This window comes from Pseudophryne corroboree, chromosome 7, assembly GCF_028390025.1.
Source record: "Pseudophryne corroboree isolate aPseCor3 chromosome 7, aPseCor3.hap2, whole genome shotgun sequence".
NCBI lineage: Eukaryota > Metazoa > Chordata > Amphibia > Anura > Myobatrachidae > Pseudophryne > Pseudophryne corroboree.
In genome coordinates this window covers 324,702,997-324,723,583 of record NC_086450.1, presented here as the reverse complement: position 1 = coordinate 324,723,583, position 20,587 = coordinate 324,702,997, and the positions used below count along the sequence as shown (strand labels likewise).

The 20,587-nt window shown below is 48.4% G+C and overlaps 2 long non-coding RNA genes across 2 annotated transcripts in view; one reads left to right on the top strand and one right to left on the bottom strand.

Moving 5' to 3' along the window:
• Window positions 1-4,147: 4,147 nt before the first annotated feature.
• Window positions 4,148-8,024, top strand: LOC134945190 (uncharacterized). The gene is made up of 2 exons (XR_010182065.1): window positions 4,148-4,301; window positions 7,894-8,024. It is a non-coding gene; the product is annotated as an uncharacterized LOC134945190 (long non-coding RNA).
• Window positions 7,992-20,587, bottom strand: part of LOC134945187 (uncharacterized) — a 220,994-nt gene continuing 208,398 nt past the window's right edge. The window contains exons 3-4 of the long non-coding RNA XR_010182063.1: window positions 8,338-8,472; window positions 7,992-8,195 (exon numbers count right to left, since the gene is read on the bottom strand). This is a non-coding gene — a long non-coding RNA (uncharacterized LOC134945187). The remainder of the gene's footprint in view (window positions 8,196-8,337; window positions 8,473-20,587) is intronic.

Genomic DNA, 20,587 nt, shown 5'->3' with positions numbered 1-20,587 from the left:
CGTGGTCACGGACCCGTGATTAGGCCACGCCCCCGACTGTGCCTGGTCTGTCTTTATGCACCCCTGCTTTCTTCTTCTGTGTCCCGCTTGCTCAGTAACGGGGTGGGTGGGGGGCGAGCAGTGTGTGTGTGTGTGTGTGTGTGTATACGTAGTATGGTGCCTGGAGGGGGTAGGCTGGCTTTCGGGGGGGGGGGGGGGGGCAGGCAAGCTGTGTATGTGTGTGTGTAGGGACTGGGGAGGGGGACAGGCTGTGTATGTGTAGGGACTGGGGGGGGGGTGAACAGAGTGTGTGTAGGGACTGGGGGGAACAGACTGTGTGTGTGTGTAGGGACCGGGGGAACAGGCTGTGTGTGTAGGGACTGGGGGAACAGGCTGTGTGTGTGTGTGTGTGTGTAGGGACTGGGGGGGAGGAACAGGCAGTGTATGTGTGTGTGTGTAGGGACTGGGGGAACAGGCTGTGTGTGTGTGTGTGTGTGTGTGTGTGTGTGTGTGTGTGTGTAGGGACTGAGGGGGAGGAACAGGCAGTGTATGTGTGTGTGTAGGGACTGGGGGGGACTGTGTGTGTATAGGGACTGGGGGAACAGGCTGTGTGTGTGTGTGTGTGTGTGTAGGGACTGGGGGGGAGGAACAGGCAGTGTATGTGTGTGTGTAGGGACTGGGGGGGACTGTGTGTGTATAGGGACTGGGGGAACAGGGTGTGTGTGTGTGTGTGTGTGTGTGTGTGTGTGTGTGTGTGTGTAGGGACTGGGGGGGAGGAACAGGCAGTGTATGTGTGTGTGTAGGGACTGGAGGGGACTGTGTGCGTATAGGGACTGGGGGGAACAGGCTGTGTATGTGTGTGTAGGGACGACAGGCTGTGTATGTGTGTGTGTAGGGATGGGGGGGGGGAAACAGGCTGTGTGTGTGTGTGTAGGGACTGGGGGGGGCAGGCTGTGTGTGTGTGTGTGTGTGTGTGTGTGTGTGTGTGTAGGGACTGGGGGGGAACAGGCTGTGTGTGTGTGTGTGTGTGTGTGTGTGTGTGTGTGTGTGTGTGTGTGTGTGTGTAGGGACTGGGGGGGAGGCAGGCTGTGTGTGTGTGTGTGTGTGTGTGTGTGTGTGTGTGTGTGTGTAGGGACAGGGGGGGGGACAGGCTGTGTGTGTGTGTGTGTGTGTGTGTGTGTGTGTGTGTGTGTGTGTGTGTGTGTGTGTGTAGGGCATAGGTGCCGATTCCGTGGATGCTCGGGCCCGGTAGCACCCACGGAAAATGATGAGCATCCAGTGCCGGCGCTCAGGGCAGCAGGCCCAGGGCACCGTACCGCACGGACAGCACAGCGGCAGCAGCAAACTACAGCCCTGGGAGCTGCCTGTATTCCCGGATGTGGCTCCCAATCCCCACTGCCCTGGAGCAAAGGTGACAGAGAATAGGCACGGACCAGTTAACATCCTAGGTGCGGATTGGCCAAGGCTCCTCACTGGGAAGATTTTGGCATTTGGCCCCGTCCCCCTGTTTGATCACTCTCGTTAGATGGACATTTACTACCTGCCGTCGGCTCTGCACCTCCTGCTATGCAGTGCCAGATTAAGGTCCATATGGGCCTGGAGCTGAAATTTAGGAAGGGCCTATTGTGTGCCTCGGCAGGAGGTGTGAAGCGCTGCAGTGGTGTGACTAGTGATGTGGTGGTGTGATCAGTGTGGTGTGGGTGTGGTCTAAATAGGGGGTGTGGCCTATGCCATGTGAGTAACACAGTCACCACTTACTGACAGACACTACTTACTGACACACACGCACACACAACACAAAGCTTACTGACACAATCCCCACTTACTGACAGACACTACTTACTAACACGCACAACACAAAACTTACCGACACAGACACCACTTACTGATAGACATTACTTACTGACACACACACAACACAATACTTATACCGCTCTCACATCACAATGCCGGGTCCCACCTGGGAATTGGAAATTGGTCCATTCCTGGGTGGGACCCGGCATTGGACCCTACACACCGCCAACTCGACCCGGCAATTTGCTGGGTCGGGTTGCCATCCGTGGGCGGAGATGGAGTCTGCATCAGGGGCGGGTGCGGAGGCGGCGCTGGGAGATGAGATCATCTCCGCGCCGCCACTCCCTATGCAGTGAACGGGTCCCGGGTTGCTTTATTCCCGGGTTGAATTACCAGGCCAGGCAACCCGGAATTCGCCCATGACCCCTTTCACAAAGCACATCGAAACTTGTCGACTCGGCAATATACCCGGTCTATACCAGGTTATTTTTGCGGTGTGAAAGGGGTATTACTGACACAGACACCCACCACTTACTGACAGACACTACTTACTGACACACACAGTACAAAACCTACTGACAGACACTACTTACTGACACACACAGTACAAAACCTACTGACAGACACTACTTACTGACACACACACACACACACACACACACACACACACACAACACAAAACTAACTGACATAGACACCACTTACTGACACACACACACACACACACACACACACACACACACACACACACACACACACACACAATGCAAAACATACTGACAAAAATACTACTTACTGACACACAAACACAACACAAAACTTACTGACACAGACCATGCAAAATGTACTGACACAAACACTACTTACTGACAGACACTTCTTACTGACACCAGTGCTGCACACAGAGACAAGGACAGCAGGATGTGACACTGGTTATAGAATAAAAAATATTATATATAAGATGTGTACCCAGCACTCATCCTGTTATAATGTGAATATTTGCTCCAGTTCCCTCCTTCGGTTTTTCAAGCTGTGGACAGAGTACAATGAGGCAGCACTCCCGAGTCTTGCTGGTACAGTAAGATTTATTAAGTAAGATTCTGGATCAATAAATCTTACTGTACCAGCAAAACTCGGGAGTGTCGCCTAATTGTACTTGTGAGGAGGGGTCCCGACCATTAGAGTTACTCACCGGGGTGTAGTAAGAGTTGCCGGCGGCCGGGTCCCCAACGGACAGCATACCGGCGCCGGGATCCCGACCGCCGGCTTCCCGACAGCAGGGCGAGCGCAAATGAGCCCCTTGAGGGCTCGCTTCGCTCGCCATGCTGCGGGCACGGTGGCGTGCGTAAGCGCCACGCTATCCTCCCTCCAGGGGGGTCGTGGACCCCCAAGAGGGAGAAAAGGTGTTGGTATGCCGGTTGTCGGGATTCCGGCGCCGGTATACTGTGCGCCGGGAACCCAACAACTGGTATACTGAATACCACCCACACACCGCTGGCCCGGCACCCCACCGTCACTTTTTCTCTGCCAGTCTGCCAGGTGCGGGAGGGTGATGACATCACTTTCATGCTCGCAGCAGTCCTTTTCCTGGAAAAGGAAGAAGGTGCTGGCGGCGCCTCCGAGCAAGATCTAAGAGCTTGGTGGTGGTGTTTTACAGTGTGGCGGGGGTATGGCATACTGGCGGACACATTCTTAATGGTACGCCGTACCGGAGCGTACCGCCACACTTGCAGGACTGACTGACACACACACAACGCAAAACATACTGACACACACGGCACAACACAAAACTTACACAGACACCACTTACTGACAGACACTACTTACTGACACACACACACACACACACACACACACACACACACACACACACACACACACACACAATGCAAAACTTACTGACACAGACACAATACAAAACTTACTGACACTGACACTACTTACTGACACATACACAACGCAAAACCTACTGACACTACTTACTGACAGACACTACTTACTCAGTGACGCACACACACGCACACCCCTCAAAACTTACTGACATAGACACCACTTACATAGGAGACCTCAGGGTCTGGTGTGGGCTGCTACTCACATGGTTTTGCATGCCCTCTCAGCTCTGACATCCAGGGACCCAGCTCTCCTAGAAGACAGCAGCCTCCTGTCAAGACCCTTCCCCTCTTTCATGAGGCATGTTATTGTTGGGAAGCTGCAGCAGGAAAGGTAAGCTGCAGCAAAAGCATTTATGTTTTGATGGACAAGGGAGCGGGGCTTCGGACGGACACGAGGGCGGAGCCTCGGAGCTATCTCCGAGGCTCCGCCCACATGCCCGTCCGAAGCCCCACCCCCTCGCCCATCAAAACATAAATGCTTTTGCTGCAGCTTACCTTTCCTGCTGCAGCTTCCCAACAATAACATGCCTCATGCAAGAGGGGAAGGGTCTTGACAGGAGGCTGCTGTCTCGGAGCTATTTCCGAAGCTCCGCCCCCGTGCCCGTCCGAAGCCCCGCCCCCTTGCAACACGAAGAGGTCAGGGCACAGGTCACCCAGTTTGGGGTAGGGGTGAATGTGCAGCCGGAGGTGAGGGATCTGCTGTATGTGCTGACAGGAAATGTTCTTTTTCCTGTCAGCACTGGCTACTACCTGCACTGCAGGGAGGTCTGTGGGCCTATTTTCAATGGGGGGCTTGGAGCTGCAGCTCCATCCGCCCCATTGTTAATCCGGCCATGCTGCTATGGGATGGGAAACTGGAGGAAAATCCTGTAAATCTTCTGGGGGTATGTCTCAGCCGTTTACTAGGTACTGTGTAAGCAGTTGTGGGGTGCCATGTTGACTATGTTTATACAAATATGGGGTTTTGTTATTAATGTGTACAGTCTTTTGTTGCAAGGCATATGTGAGACCCATAGTTGTTCTTGTTTAATTTTTCATTTCAATTTACCCTCCCTCTAAGCGTCCCTCCCTCTTAGCGTCCCTGCACTCACCCTCCCTCCAACTCCCCCTCAGCGTCCCTGCCCTCACCCTTCCTATAACTCTCCCTCAGCGTCCCTGCCCTCACCTTCCCTGTAAGTCCCCCTTCAGAGCCCCTGCCCTCAGCCTCCCTCCAACTCCCCCTCAGCGTCCCTGCCCTCACCCTCCCTCCAACTCCCCCTCAGCGTCCCTGCACTCACCCTCCCTCCAACTCATCCTCAGCGTCCCTGCCCTCACCCTCCTTGTAACTCTCTCTCAGCGTTCCTTCCTTCACCCTCCCTGTAAGTCCCCATTCAGAGCCCCTGCCCTCAGCCTCCCTCTAACTCCCCCTCATCGTCACTGCCCTCACACTCAGCCGAAGAGGGGGGGGGGGTTGATTTTGCCGGGTGTTGGATGCCACGCTTCAAGGTGCTGGCGCCGCTGTTTGTCATAGTGTGATAGGTGCAGCGGCAGCCGACAGAAACAGAGCAAGGAGAGCGCCTCTCCCATCCGGCGCCTCCCTGCTTTTGCAGACCCTGCTGAGCGGCTTGCACCAGGCCTGACAGCGTGTATATATAGATAGATATAGATAGATATAGAGTGAGAGAGAGAGAAGAAAGAATGGAAGTGTACTACCACCAGAAAAATGTATAACCTGCATCACATGCTGTAGTAAAGGCTAGGGCATGGGTTTTCAACCTGCGGCCCTCCGGGTGCTGTGAAACTACACATCCCAGCATGCCCTGCCACAGTTTTGCTATTAAGGCATGCTAAAACTGAGGCAGGGCATGCTGGGATGTATAGTTCCACAGCAGCTGGAGGGCCGCAGGTTGAAGACCCATGGGCTAGGGTGTGGATCATAGGGTCGACCACACTTAGGTTGACCACTATTAGTAGACAGCGACTAGGTCGACACCCGAAATAGGTAGACGCGGTCATTAGGTCGACATGGAAAAAGGTCGACATGAGTTTTAATTAAAACATTGCTATCGTTTTCTTCGTAAAGTGACCGGGAACCCCAGTTAGTGCACCGTGTCCCCTCGCATGGCTGACAAGGTGCCTCGCTCAGCTACCGCACGGGTTACTATTCCCAGTCGTAGTCCACGTGGATCGTAACATATGAAAAAGTTTAAAAAATAATAAAAAAAAACCTCATGTCGACCTTTATCCATGTCGACCTAGTGACCATGTCGACCGAATGCACGTCGACCTAATTACTGTCATCCTAAGTGTGGCTGACGTACAGACCGGATACCGAAGGCTATGAATTATATATTCACCTAAAGTGTCAATGCTTTGATGCCGTTCTGGAACAATTTCAAGACCACCAACAATCACACAAGGCGCTCACAAAGCAGAAAGTACCGGCATTTACTTGTCGGCTTGAGATCGGCTGCACTAATTATCGGCAGTCTTGAAAATGGTCCGGAAGGGGACTGAAACATTGATGCCGACATTGTGAACATGTCAATATTCTGCAGAAGCTGACATAGTCCATGCTGACATTTCAAAAATGTTGACATCATAACTTCTGACATTGGAATTGTTGACATGCTGACTGCATCCCATAAATACAATACCACACTTTAGTGCACAAATCATTATACACAACACAGCTGCAGTGATGCGTCGCAACCAAAATGTTGCCTTTAAAATTAAAATGTGCCATACTCTGTAATCAGCAAATGTGATTCCGCGCCTCTGCTTACCTGCTACAGCACGCAGACACTAGGGGCATTTACTAAAGGTTCTAACAATGAAAAGTGGTGATGTTGCCCATAGCAACCAATCAGCTTCTGACTATCATTTATCTGGGATGCATTAGAGAAACGATAGACAGAATTTGAATGGTTACTATGGGCAACATCACCAATTTTCATTTTTAGAACCTTTAGTAAATGAACCACTAGGACCCAGGATGGCTTTGACTCAGGCAAAGAACAATGGTGGTCATTCCGAGTTGTTTGCTAGCTGTTTTCGGTCGCAGCGCAGCGTTTAGTCAAAAAAGCGGCACTTCTGCTCATGTGTAAGTGCCGCAATGCGCATGTGCGACGTACTTTCACAACAGCCGATGTAGTTTCACACAAGGTCTAGCAACGCTTTTCAGTCGCACTGCTGACCGCAGAGTGATTGACAGGAAGTGGGTGTTTCTGGGTGGTAACTGGGTGGTAACTGACTGTTTTCGGGGAGTGTGTGGAAAAACGCAGGCGTGTCAGATACAAACGTAGGCGTGCCTGGGGTAACGCAGGCGTGGCTGGGCATACGCAGGGCGTGTTCGTGACGTCAAAACAGGAACTAAATAGTCTGAAGTGATCGCAAGCGCTGAGTAGGTCTGGAGCTGCTCAGAAACTGCACAATCTTTTTTTGTTGCCGCTCTGCGATCCTTTCGTTCGCACTTCTGCTAAGCTAATATACACTCCCAGTGGGCAGCGGCTTAGCATTTGCACGGCTGCTAAAAACTGCTAGCGAGCTAACAACTCGGAATGAGGGCCAATGTGTGGCGGGCCCTGCATGAGTCACAAACCCACTGTTGCTGGTCACAACCCCTGCGGCGGTACACAATAGGCCCTTCATAAATTTCAGCTCCAGGCCCATGTGGTCCTTAATCTGGCACTGTCTATGTGTATGCTGGCACTGATGTGTGTGTGTCTCTGTATGCTGGCTCTGACAGAAGGCTGCACTGTACAGAATCCTTGTAGGAGTCTGAGAAATCACACAGAAATATCTCTTAGAGGTTGGTGAAAACTAGGGAGGCAGCGCAAGGATGATAAAGCAGAAATGGTTCAGAATATTTTTTTTCCAGTTTTCCTACTCTAAAAACTAGGTGCGTCTTATGGTCAGGTGCGTCTTATGGTCTGAAAAATACGGTATACTTTTTTTTTTTTTTATTCCAGCGGCGCTACAGGGGGCACAAATGGGGGTGTTACTGACCACGCCCCCGTGTGAAGCCACGCCCCTATAGTTTTGCCCGGGGCGCAACCACAGCCAGAACCGGCCCTGACTGACACCACCACTCTTACACTTTGTCCTGCCTGCCCTTGGGGAACCACACAGTCCAGCAAAACCCATTGCTGGACTGTGTGGTTCCACAAATGTTTCTTGGAAAAGGAATGTGAAGGTGACATCATTACAGTGCCCTTTACTTAAGTCTGATTTTCTATTTTTTTTCCAGATATCTACACAAGAACAAGGAATGTATGAAGAAGAACAAACACTACTTTTTTGTTTTATTACCATTTATTTTTTCTGAACAATACAAAATATAACTGTTTAATTTTCTTCAATAAAATGTTAAATTTAGAAGTTTTGTGTTTTTTCTTTCAAATATAGTAAATGTAATTTACAATAAGGCATTTAAGGGATGTGGGGGTATTGTAGGTCTTGAGGTAGGCCGTCATGGTAGAGGGGGGTACTTTAGCGTCACTTTACACCGGAGATGGGTCTTCTATCTTTGGGAGGGCTACTCCATGAAACCTGTGGAAGAGAAAAAGGATTCATTTCAAGGTATTAGAAAGCGTGTCATCCACCCTGTAAAAGAAGAACAACAGGTAACAGCAACATTGCACAAACGCACTGGTTACACCGACAAGAGGGAGGTTGGGTCACTGCATCTCACCTGAGGGGTGTCTTTGTAACATGGTGGTGGAGAAGGTCCACATCACAAGTAGGCCGTCCATGGTAGAGGGGGTACTTTAGCGTCACTTTACACCGGAGCGGGTAATTTGGCTTTGGGAGGGCTACACCGTGAAACCTGCGGAAGAGTGGCTTTGAAAAAGTGTAACCGGGGTAAAACTGTGAAATCCTGGGTACATTTCTTCCCTCAGCCCAGTACAGAAAAAAATATTCAGGGGAAAAATCAAAATATAATAATGTAGGGCATAAATACACAAACCAATTAGATAATTACATCAAATATATATATGCTATTAGAAATAAAAAAAGACACCAAAAAAGAAAGTATTTTAAATTTCTTGTCAGCTAACGACAGACAAACTTGGCGCAATGAAATTGTCGAAAGTCATGTCGAAAAGCACTAATACCGATTCGACAATCTTCAACTGAATATACTTTTGTCGAAATCCCGGCTTTTTAACATTACAGACATTCGACTGTCGGAAAGTCAAAAGTTGAAAACTGATCCAACAGGTTTTTTGTCGAAAAGTGCCGTATTGATTTGAATTGTCTAATCCAATTTGACATGGTTTTTTTGTCGAAAAAGCCACGCTTTTCGACAAAATAAGGGATTTGACACCAATTGAATATACCCCACTGTTTACATAATAAAAAAAGGAAAAATAAAACATAAAAAAAGGCAATGACAGCTAGTAGATTATTATTATTATTATTTAAATGTACATTTAAATACAAAAAGTTACAGTAAAACATCACAGCTGCTCAGATATAAGCACAGTACTTGTCATATTGGTCCAAATTGAGGGTTTGCTGTACAAGTTTGCTAAAAGTAAGTTACAAGATTAACTGTGTAAAACTGCATATAAAAAAACATAAGTTGCATGACTTCGCTCTACTGCAATTAATAATATGCATACAGCAGTTTTTACTATGCAGGCTCAGGTTGCTAGCTCCTGGGCCTGGCCTGAGATTGGTTACCAATGCTATAAACATGGGAGAAAGTCAACAGATCTAAGAAAGGCAGACACTTTCCCCAGAAATGTGCCAAGCCTTAAGTGAACAAGCACCAAGCACTGGAACCACAGCAATATTAAGACAGAGACGGCCACCATTCCTATTTGTAAAACTGTAATTTGTCTTGCTACTGTGTCCCAGTCAGAATTAGAGTTACTAAGAGACAGAAACATGTTATTTTTTTTATACTTTCCACTGGTACAAACTTACCCGCAAGAAGGTTCCTTACATAATTCAATTTGGTAACAGCAAGATCAGAGCTCTTAGGACGTACACTGCAGGAAAAAAAATCCCTGAAACATATATTTAGCTTCATAATAATCAATGATTGAAATGGAATTTGGGATTACGATACGATACATTTATTGTCATTATCAAACAAAATTTGACGAAATTCAATTGTACAACACACCAACAATGATAAAAGCTTGAACATAGAATATAAAAGCACACGGTAACATGAATTTGAGGGATAAAACATTATTCCCAATGAGCATTCAACATGCGCACAGCAGTTGGGAAGAAGCTGTTCTGTAGGCGATTTGTGCGTGCCTTCACTGATCTGAGACGCTTTCAAGAGGGCAATTTAACAAAGACATAAGCAGACGGATGGCTAGAATCAGACATTGTACACCTAGCTCGATTTGTCAGTCTTGCTGCAAAGAGATCTTTAACAGTCTGCAGCTGGACCCCAATAATTTTACTAGCTAAGCAAACCAAGCGCTCTAACTCCCCTTGCTCATGGGCGGTACAGTTTCCATACCAAACTATAATTCCGTAGGTTAAAACACTCTCAATTGCACATCTGTAAAAATGTATTAACGTACCAACGCCCACACCTGCAACGTTAAGACGGCGAAGGAAAAATAAGAGTTGGTGTATCTTTTTAACTATTTCCTGAGTATTAACCATCCACGATAAACTGGAGGAAACATGGATCCCTAAGAATTTAAAGGACTGAACAGTCTCAATATTTAACACATTTATGGATACTGGGAGTAGCGAAAAATCAGTACTACACCTAAAATCCAACACTAATTCCTTAATTTTGTCCACATTTATCAAAAGGTGATTAACCTCACTCCAAGTCACCAAATTCTCAATTTCCCTATGATAACTCGCCTCATTCTCACAAGATATTAATCCAATGACTGCAATGTCATCTGCAAATTTAATAATTTGCACGCAATCAGAGGAAGACAAGCAGTCGTGGGTGAATAGCGAGTAAAGAAGAGCGCTTAGTACACAACCTTGTGGAGCTCCTGTACTAATAGTTAGAGTCTTAGACAGAAGGTTACCTAATTTTACCTACTGGGATCTATTTGATAAAAAGTCTAGTAATCAATTACAAATACCAATACCTAACCAATTACCAATACCAATACCTAAGTCCGATAGTTTACCTGTCAGTGACTGGGGAATTACAGTATTAAATGCTGAACTAAAATCGATAAAAAGGAATCCTTATAGAACACCCTCGTTGCTCCAGATGACTGAGAGATGAGTGTAAAACTGTAAGAACTGCATCCTCAGAACATCGGTTTTCTCGATCAGCAAATTGGAAGGGGGCGAATGTCCTAGGAATAAAGGATTTAATATGCTTCAATACCAGACGTTCGAGGCATTTCATAATAAGTGAGGTCAGCGCAATGGGACGATAATCATGGCAGCATTTCACCGGACCTTTCTTGGGAATAGAGACTATTATAGTAGTCTTTAGGCACGTAGGAACAATACAATTAGTTAGGGAGAGATTGAACAGTATAGTCAGTATCCAGGTTAACTGGTTAGCGCATCCCTTGAGGACATTACCAGGGATCCCATCTGGACCAGCAGATTTTTAGAATCCACTCGTCGCAGACAATCTAAATCTTCACTTTCTGTAAGCACCAAGGTGGAATCATCAGTGCCAGTAAGTAAAGGAATAGAAGGTTCTGTATTGTCCCTATCAAACCTGCAGTAAAATGGGTTTAAATCTTCCACTAACGAGGGGTTATTGGGCATCATTACGTCAGAATTTGTACGGCAACCACTGGCCTCTTTTATCCACTACCACATCTGTCTTGGATTCCCCAGTTGGGAACAGTCGGCCTCAATCTTTGCTGAATATGCAGCTTTAGCCCTCCTAATACCAGATCTTAACCTGGACCTGGCAGTTCTATAGGCGTCGTTGTCCCCAGACTTAAATGCAGTGTCCCGAGCTCGTAACAGAGACCACACTTCATTATTTAGCCATAGTTTACAGTTAGCAAAGACACGAATCGTCTTTCTAACTGTAACACTCTCCATACAGCATCTAATGTAACCCAATACCATAGATGCCAGCCTGTCAACATCAATATACTCAAACTGACTACACTCCTCTAAAAACATGTCCCAATCGGTAAATTCAAGGAAATCCTGTAATCTTATTAAAGCCCCCTCTGGCCAAACGGTAACAGTCCTACAAGTCGGTCTGATTCTTTTGGCCAGGGACTTGTATACTGGTAATAAAAACAAGGATAAATGATCCGTACGACCAATATGTGGGCATGCAATAGTTTTAAAAGGCCCTGTTTATGTTCGTGTAAACCTAATCTAATGTGTGTTCACCCCTGGTGGGGACAAAAACATTTTTATAAACCTTTGAAAGAACCTTTTTAAGATTTGCCTGATTAAAATTACCTGCCACTATAAGCACAGAATCAGAAAACGCTATTTGAAAGGCCATAATTGAATCATGAAGAGATTCCAGGGCGTTACCTACATTTGCTTGGCGGGGAATATAAACAGCTAAAATAATTATAGCTGAATTCTCTCTGGGCAAATAAAAAGGCCTACATTTAACTACCATATATTCTATGTCAGTGGAACAAAAAGATTTAGTACAGACTGCATCCGAACACCACAAACAATTAAAATAAATACAGAGCGCACCCCCTCTACTTTTCCCTGACTCGAGGGTTCTATCCGCACTAAAAAGCATCCTATGCTCAAGTGCAACCATCAAGTCCAGAACATAGTCCGTGAGCCAAGTCTCAGTAAAAATAGTCACAGAACAATTCCGTAAAAACTTTTTATGGGCCTGGTCCACCTGCAAGTCATCCAGTTTGCCGACTAGAGATTGAACGTTGGCAAGTAATACACTTGGCAAAGGGGGCCTGATAGGGCAGGCATTCAGTCTGGCTTTAATATCAGCCCTTTTCCCCCTTTTTTGCCTCCTCTCCTTCCTAGGGCGCCTTTTCCATCCCTATGCCTTTAATAGGTGTGGGAAATTTAAACCGTGTTGTTGTCTAATCCTGGGGTGCTCCCTCCCCTTGCCATGGCTGTCGCCTCCAGAACCAGAACTCGCACCTAACATCTCAGTTCCAGCATCCTGAGCCATCCCACCCTTAGGCAGCATCTCACCTCTGGAACCCCCACCTGCAGAAACACTCCTCCAGGCAAGCTGCATTGGCTCCATACCACCGGCGTTGTCCAAACCAGTGCTTCATCCCGCAGCAGCATGGGCAGTCTAGCAACCACCGCGGCCCTAGCAGCATGTAATGCCACATCAGCCCCCGTGAGGCCTGCAGCAGGACCAGCGTGCACCGTGGGCAGGAAAGCAGTGTGGGCAGTATAGGCCGGCTCCGCCGCTGCAGCTGACCCAGGCAGTCTGGCACCCACAGCAGCGTACAATGCCGCATCAGCTCACATGAGATCAAGAGCCGGTTCAGCATGCACCTCGACTAGGAAACCTCTGCCGGGAAATGAAGCCGCCAGCTGCAGCAGCTCTCCACGGGTATAAACAAGCCCACAATGACCGCCGCCAGCCAGGCAGCCAAACAGCAGGAACAGCCTCACACCAACCGCCCATTCCAGGTCACCTCGCCGGTGAGACTGTACAGCGGCTGCACTAGTGTGTGCTGCCACTGCCCTTTAGAACTAATCCACTAATCTCCTATATAATAGCCCAGATCTGTGACTCTATGCCTGTGTGTCGTAACGCTGGGTGTGGCTAGGAGCTCTCATTGGGTTAGCAGCAGGTCTATCACACCCAGTCCACAGCTGATTGGGCGAGAAACACCCTCCCACACAGGTTACATCCAATGGGAGGCTCTGCCCTTTGGCTGCTGTGTGTTCCCAGAGAAGGATTAACAATGGGGCTGATGGAGCTGCAGCTCCAGGTCCACACTCCAAAACAGGCCCACTGCATCTGCAGCAACATACCCTCCAACAATTTACACACAAAAATCGCTATAAATTCGAAAAGGGGGCGTGGCCACGGATAAAGCAGAGTGGCCATGCCCCCTTTCCTATACTTTCAATGGACGTTTGGAGAGTAAAAAATCGGTACAGACCATAAAACAAAAGGTTCTGTACCTGCCAAAAAGGTACAGTTGGAGGGTATGCCACTGCATCTGCAGCAAGTCTCTGCACTGTAGATAGGGGGAAAAAATAAGAATTTACTCACCGGTAATTCTATTTCTCGTAGTCCGTAGTGGATGCTGGGAACTCCGTAAGGACCATGGGGAATAGACGGGCTCCGCAGGAGACTGGGCACTCTAAAAGAAAGATTAGGTACTATCTGGTGTGCACTGGCTCCTCCCTCTATGCCTCTCCTCCAGACCTCAGTTAGGGAAACTGTGCCCGGAAGAGCTGACACAACAAGGAAAGGATTTGGAATCCAGGGTAAGACTCATACCAGCCACACCAATCACACTGTACAACTTGTGATAACCATACCCAGTTAACAGTATGAACAACAACTGAGCCTCATTTAACGGATGGCTCATATCAATAACCCTTTAGTTAAGCAATAACTATATACATGTATTGCAGAGAGTCCGCACTTGGGACGGGCGCCCAGCATCCACTACGGACTACGAGAAATAGAATTACCGGTGAGTAAAGTCTTATTTTCTCTGACGTCCTAGTGGATGCTGGGAACTCCGTAAGGACCATGGGGATTATACCAAAGCTCCCAAACGGGCGGGAGAGTGCGGATGACTCTGCAGCACCGCATGAGCAAACTCAAGGTCCTCCTCAGCCAGGGTATCAAACTTGTAGCACTTAGCAAACGTGTTTGACCCCGACCAAGTAGCAGCTCGGCAAAGCTGTAAAGCCGAGACCCCTCGGGCAGCCGCCCAAGAAGAGCCCACCTTCCTTGTGGAATGGGCTTTCACCGATTTTTGATGCGGCAATCCAGCCGCAGAGTGAACCAGCTAAATCGTGCTATAGATCCAGCGAACAATAGTCTGCTTCGAAGCAGGAGCGCCAACCTTGTTGGCTGCATACAGAATAAATAGCGAGTCAGACTTTCTGACTCCCGCCGTTCTGGAAACATACATTTTCAAAGCCCGGACTACGTCCAGCAACTTGGAATCCTCCAAGTCCCTAGTAGCCGCAGGCACCACAATACGCTGGTTCAAATGAAACGATGATACCACCCTAGGAAGAAATTGGGGATGAGTCCACAATTCTGCCCTGTCCATATGGAAGATCAGATAAGGGTTTTTACATGACAAAACCGCCAATTCTGACACACGCCTAGCCGAAGCTAAGGCCAATAGCATGACCACTTTCCACGTGAGATATTTTAGCTCCACGGTCTTAAGTGGCTCAAACCAGTGGGATTTCAGGAAATCCAACACAACGTTAAGATCCCAAGGTGCCACCGGTGGCACAAAAGGAGGCTGAATATGCAGCACCCCCGGAACAACGTCTGAACTTCAGGCAGTGAAGCCAGTTCTTTTTGAGAGAAAATGTATAGGGCCGAAATCTTGACCTTTATGGATCCTAATTTTAGGGCCATAGCCACTCCTGACTGTAGGAAGTGCAGGAATCGACCCCGCTGGAATTCCTCTGTAGGGCCTTCCCGGCCTCACACCAAGCAACCTATTTTCGCCATATACAGTGAAAAAGTCTTGCTGTCACGTCTTTCCTAGCCTTTATCAGCGTAGGAATAACTGCATCCGGAATGCCCTTTTCCGCTAGGATCCGGCGTTCAACCGCCATGCCGTCAAATGCAGCCGCGGTAAGTCTTGGAACAGACAGGGCCCCTGTTGCAACATGTCCTGTCTGAGAGGCAGAAGCCATGGGTCCTCTGAGAGCATTTCTTGCAGCTCTGGGTACCGAGTCCTTCTTGGCCAATTCGGAGCAAAGAATATTGTTCTCACTCCTCCTTTTATTACAATTCTCAGCCCTTGGGTATGAGAGGAAGAGGAGGGAATACATAGACCGACTGGAACACCCACTGTGTTACTATTGCGACCACAGCTATCACCTGAGGGTCCCTTGACCCAGCGTAAAACCTTTTTTAGCTTTTTATTGAGGTGGGACGCCATCTAGTCCACCTGAGGCAGTTCCCATCAATTTGCAAACTGCGTGAAGACTTCCTGATGAAGTCCCCACTTTCCCGGGTGGAGGTCGTGCCTGCTGAGGAAGTCTGCTTCCCAGATGTCCACTCCCGGAATGAACACTGCTGACAGTGCGCTTACTTGATTCTCCGCCCAGCGAAGAATTCTGGTGGCTTCTACCCTCGCCACCCTGCTCCTTGTGCCGCCTTGGCGGTTTACATGAACCCCTGCGGTCTGACTGGATCAGAACCGGTTGGTCACGAAGCAGGATCTCCGCTTGACTTAGGGCGTTGTATATGGCCCTTAGTTCCAGGATATTGATGTGAAGGCAAGTCTGTTGACTTGACCACAGACCTTGGAAATTTCTTCCCTGTGTAACTGCCCCCCACCCTCGGAGGCTTGCATCCGTGGTCACCAGGATCCAGTCCTGAATGCCGAATCCGCGGCCCTCTAGAAGGTGAGCACTCTGCAGCCACCACAGGAGAGACACCCTGGCCCTGGGGGATAGGGTGATTAACCGATGCATCTGAAGAGGTGATCCGGACCACTTGTCCAGTAAGTCCCATTGGAAGGTCCTCGCATGGAACCTGCCTAAGGGGATGGCCTCGTATGATGCCACCATCCTTCCCAGGACTCGAGTGCAGTGATGCACTGACACCTGTTTTGGGTTTAATAGATTCCTGACCAGTGTCATGAGCTCCTGAGCTCTCTCTATCGGGAGATAAACCCTTTTCTGGTCTGTGTCTAGGATCGTGCCTAGGAGAGGCAGATGAGCTGTAGGAACCAACTGCGACTTTGGAATATATAGAATCCAGCCGTGTTGCCGTTACACTTCCAGAGAAAGTGATACGCTGTTCAGCAACTGCTCTCTTGATCTCGCTTTTATGAGGAGATCGTCCAAGTACGTGATAATAGTGACACTTTGCTTCCGCAGGAGCACAATCATATCCGCCATTACCTTGGTGAATATTCTCGGGGCCGTGGAGAGACCAAACGGCAACATCTGAAATTGGTAATGACAATCCCGTACCGCAATTCTGAGGTACGCCTAATGAGGTGGATAAATGGGGACATGAAGGTATGCATCCCTTATGTCCCGATTCACGATAAAGTCTCCCCCTTTTTAGGCTTGCACTGACCACTCTTAGCGATTCCATCTTGAACTTGAACCTTCTCAGGTATATGTTCAGGGATTTTTAATTCAATATGTGTCTGACCGAACCGTCTGGTTTCGGGATTACAACATGGTCGAATAATAACACCCTCTTGTTGAAGGAGGGGACCCTTGACCACCACCTGTTAAAGATACAATTTGTGAATTGCAGTTAACACTGGCTCCCTCTCTTGGGGGGAAGCCCGCAGGGCCGTCGGTGAGGGGGCATCTTCTCACAGTCCAGCTTGTATCCCTGAGACACAATATCTATTGCCCAGGGATCTAACAGGGAGTGAACCCACTTGTGGCTGAACTTACGAAGGCGTGTCCCCACCGGGCCTAGCTCCGCCTGTGGAGCCCCAGCGACATTGGTGGATTTTTGTAGGGGCCGGGGAGGACTTCTGTTCCTGGGAACTAGCTGTGTTGTTCCCGGCTCTGACAAGAAAGGACGCACCTCAGACTTTCTTGTTTCTTTATTGGAAAGGCTGCATTTAATAATGTCGTGCTTTCTTAGGCTGTGCAGGAATATAAGGCAAACTAGCAAAATTACCAGCTATAGCTGTGGAGACCAGGCCCGAGAACCCTTCTCCACACAATCCTCAGCCTTCCATATGCCTCTTAAGTCGGCATCATCTGTCCAATGCATATTCTACAGGACACGTCAAGCAGAGATCGACATAGCTTTGACTCTAGGACCCAGTATACTCATGTCTCTTTGGGCATGCTTTATAACTATATATCTATCACTTAAGACAGCATCTTTAATATATTTATATCTATATGCATACTAGGGTCTCAATCTCTGCTGATAAGGTACCTGTCCACGCTGCCACAGCGCTATAAACTAGAGATGAGCGCCTAAAATTTTTCGGGTTTTGTGTTTTGGTTTTGGGTTCGGTTCCGCGGCCGTGTTTTGGGTTCGACCGCGTTTTGGCAAAACCTCACCGAATTTTTTTTGTCGGATTCGGGTGTGTTTTGGATTCGGGTGTTTTTTTCAAAAAACCCTAAAAAACAGCTTAAATCATAGAATTTGGGGGTCATTTTGATCCCATATTATTATTAACCTCAAAAACCATAATTTCTACTCATTTTCAGTCTATTCTGAATACCTCACACCTCACAATATTATTTTTAGTCCTAAAATTTGCACCGAGGTCGCTGGATGACTAAGCTAAGCGACCCTAGTGGCCGACACAAACACCTGGCCCATCTAGGAGTGGCACTGCAGTGTCACGCAGGATGTCCCTTCCAAAAAACCCTCCCCAAACAGCACATGACGCAAAGAAAAAAAGAGGCGCAATGAGGTAGCTGTGTGAGTAAGATTAGCGACCCTAGTGGCCGACACAAACACCGGGCCCATCTAGGAGTGGCACTGCAGTGTCACGCAGGATGTCCCTTCCAAAAAACCCTCCCCAAACAGCACATGACGCAAAGAAAAAAAGAGGCGCAATGAGGTAGCTGTGTGAGTAAGATTAGCGACCCTAGTGGCCGACACAAACACCGGGCCCATTTAGGAGTGGCACTGCAGTGTCACGCAGGATGTCCCTTCCAAAAAACCCTCCCCAAACAGCACATGACGCAAAGAAAAAAAGAGGCGCAATGAGGTAGCTGACTGTGTGAGTAAGATAAGCGACCCTAGTGGCCGACACAAACACCGGGCCCATCTAGGAGTGGCACTGCAGTGTCACGCAGGATGGCCCTTCCAAAAAACACTCCCCAAACAGCACATGACGCAAAGAAAAAAAGAGGCGCAATGAGGTAGCTGTGTGAGTAAGATTAGCGACCGTAGTGGCCGACACAAACACCGGGCCCATTTAGGAGTGGCACTGCAGTGTCACGCAGGATGTCCCTTCCAAAAAACCCTCCCCAAACAGCACATGACGCAAAGAAAAAAAGAGGCGCAATGAGGTAGCTGACTGTGTGAGTAAGATAAGCGACCCTAGTGGCCGACACAAACACCGGGCCCATTTAGGAGTGGCACTGCAGTGTCACGCAGGATGTCCCTTCCAAAAAACCCTCCCCAAACAGCACATGACGCAAAGAAAAATAAAAGAAAAAAGAGGTGCAAGATGGAATTGTCCTTGGGCCCTCCCACCCACCCTTATGTTGTATAAACAAAACAGGACATGCACACTTTAACCAACCCATCATTTCAGTGACAGGGTCTGCCACACGACTGGGACTGATATGACGGGTTGGTTTGGACCCCCCCCAAAAAAGAAGCAATTAATCTCTCCTTGCACAAACTGGCTCTACAGAGGCAAGATGTCCACCTCATCATCATCCTCCGATATATCACCGTGTACATCCCCCTCCTCACAGATTATCAATTCGTCCCCACTGGAATCCACCATCTCAGCTCCCTGTGTACTTTGTGGAGGCAATTGCTGCTGGTCAATGTCTCCGCGGAGGAATTGATTATAATTCATTTTAATGAACATCATCTTCTCCACATTTTCTGGATGTAACCTCGTACGCCGATTGCTGACAAGGTGAGCGGCGGCACTAAACACTCTTTCGGAGTACACACTTGTGGGAGGGCAACTTAGGTAGAATAAAGCCAGTTTGTGCAAGGGCCTCCAAATTGCCTCTTTTTCCTGCCAGTATAAGTACGGACTGTGTGACGTGCCTACTTGGATGCGGTCACTCATATAATCCTCCACCATTCTTTCAATGTTGAGAGAATCATATGCAGTGACAGTAGACGACATGTCCGTAATCGTTGTCAGGTCCTTCAGTCCGGACCAGATGTCAGCATCAGCAGTCGCTCCAGACTGCCCTGCATCACCGCCAACGGGTGGGCTCGGAATTCTGAGCCTTTTCCTCGCACCCCCAGTTGCGGGAGAATGTGAAGGAGGAGATGTTGACAGGTCGCGTTCCGCTTGACTTGACAATTTTCTCACCAGCAGGTCTTTCAACCCCAGCAGACTTGTGTCTGCCGGAAAGAGAGATCCAAGGTAGGTTTTAAATCTAGGATCGAGCACGGTGGCCAAAATGTAGTGCTCTGATTTCAACAGATTGACCACCCGTGAATCCTTGTTAAGCGAATTAAGGGCTCCATCCACAAGTCCCACATGCCTAGCGGAATCGCTCCGTGTTAGCTCCTCCTTCAATGTCTCCAGCTTCTTCTGCAAAAGCCTGATGAGGGGAATGACCTGACTCAGGCTGGCAGTGTCTGAACTGACTTCACGTGTGGCAAGTTCAAAGGGCATCAGAACCTTGCACAACGTTGAAATCATTCTCCACTGCACTTGAGACAGGTGCATTCCACCTCCTATATCGTGCTCAATTGTATAGGCTTGAATGGCCTTTTGCTGCTCCTCCAACCTCTGAAGCATATAGAGGGTTGAATTCCACCTCGTTACCACTTCTTGCTTCAGATGATGGCAGGGCAGGTTCAGTAGTTTTTGGTGGTGCTCCAGTCTTCTGTACGTGGTGCCTGTACGCCGAAAGTGTCCCGCAATTCTTCTGGCCACCGACAGCATCTCTTGCACGCCCCTGTCGTTTTTTTAAAAATTCTGCACCACCAAATTCAAGGTATGTGCAAAACATGGGACGTGCTGGAATTTGCCCATATTTAATGCACACACAATATTGCTGGCGTTGTCCGATGCCACAAATCCACAGGAGAGTCCAATTGGGGTAAGCCATTCTGCGATGATCTTCCTCAGTTGCCGTAAGAGGTTTTCAGCTGTGTGCGTATTCTGGAAAGCGGTGATACAAAGCGTAGCCTGCCTAGGAAAGAGTTG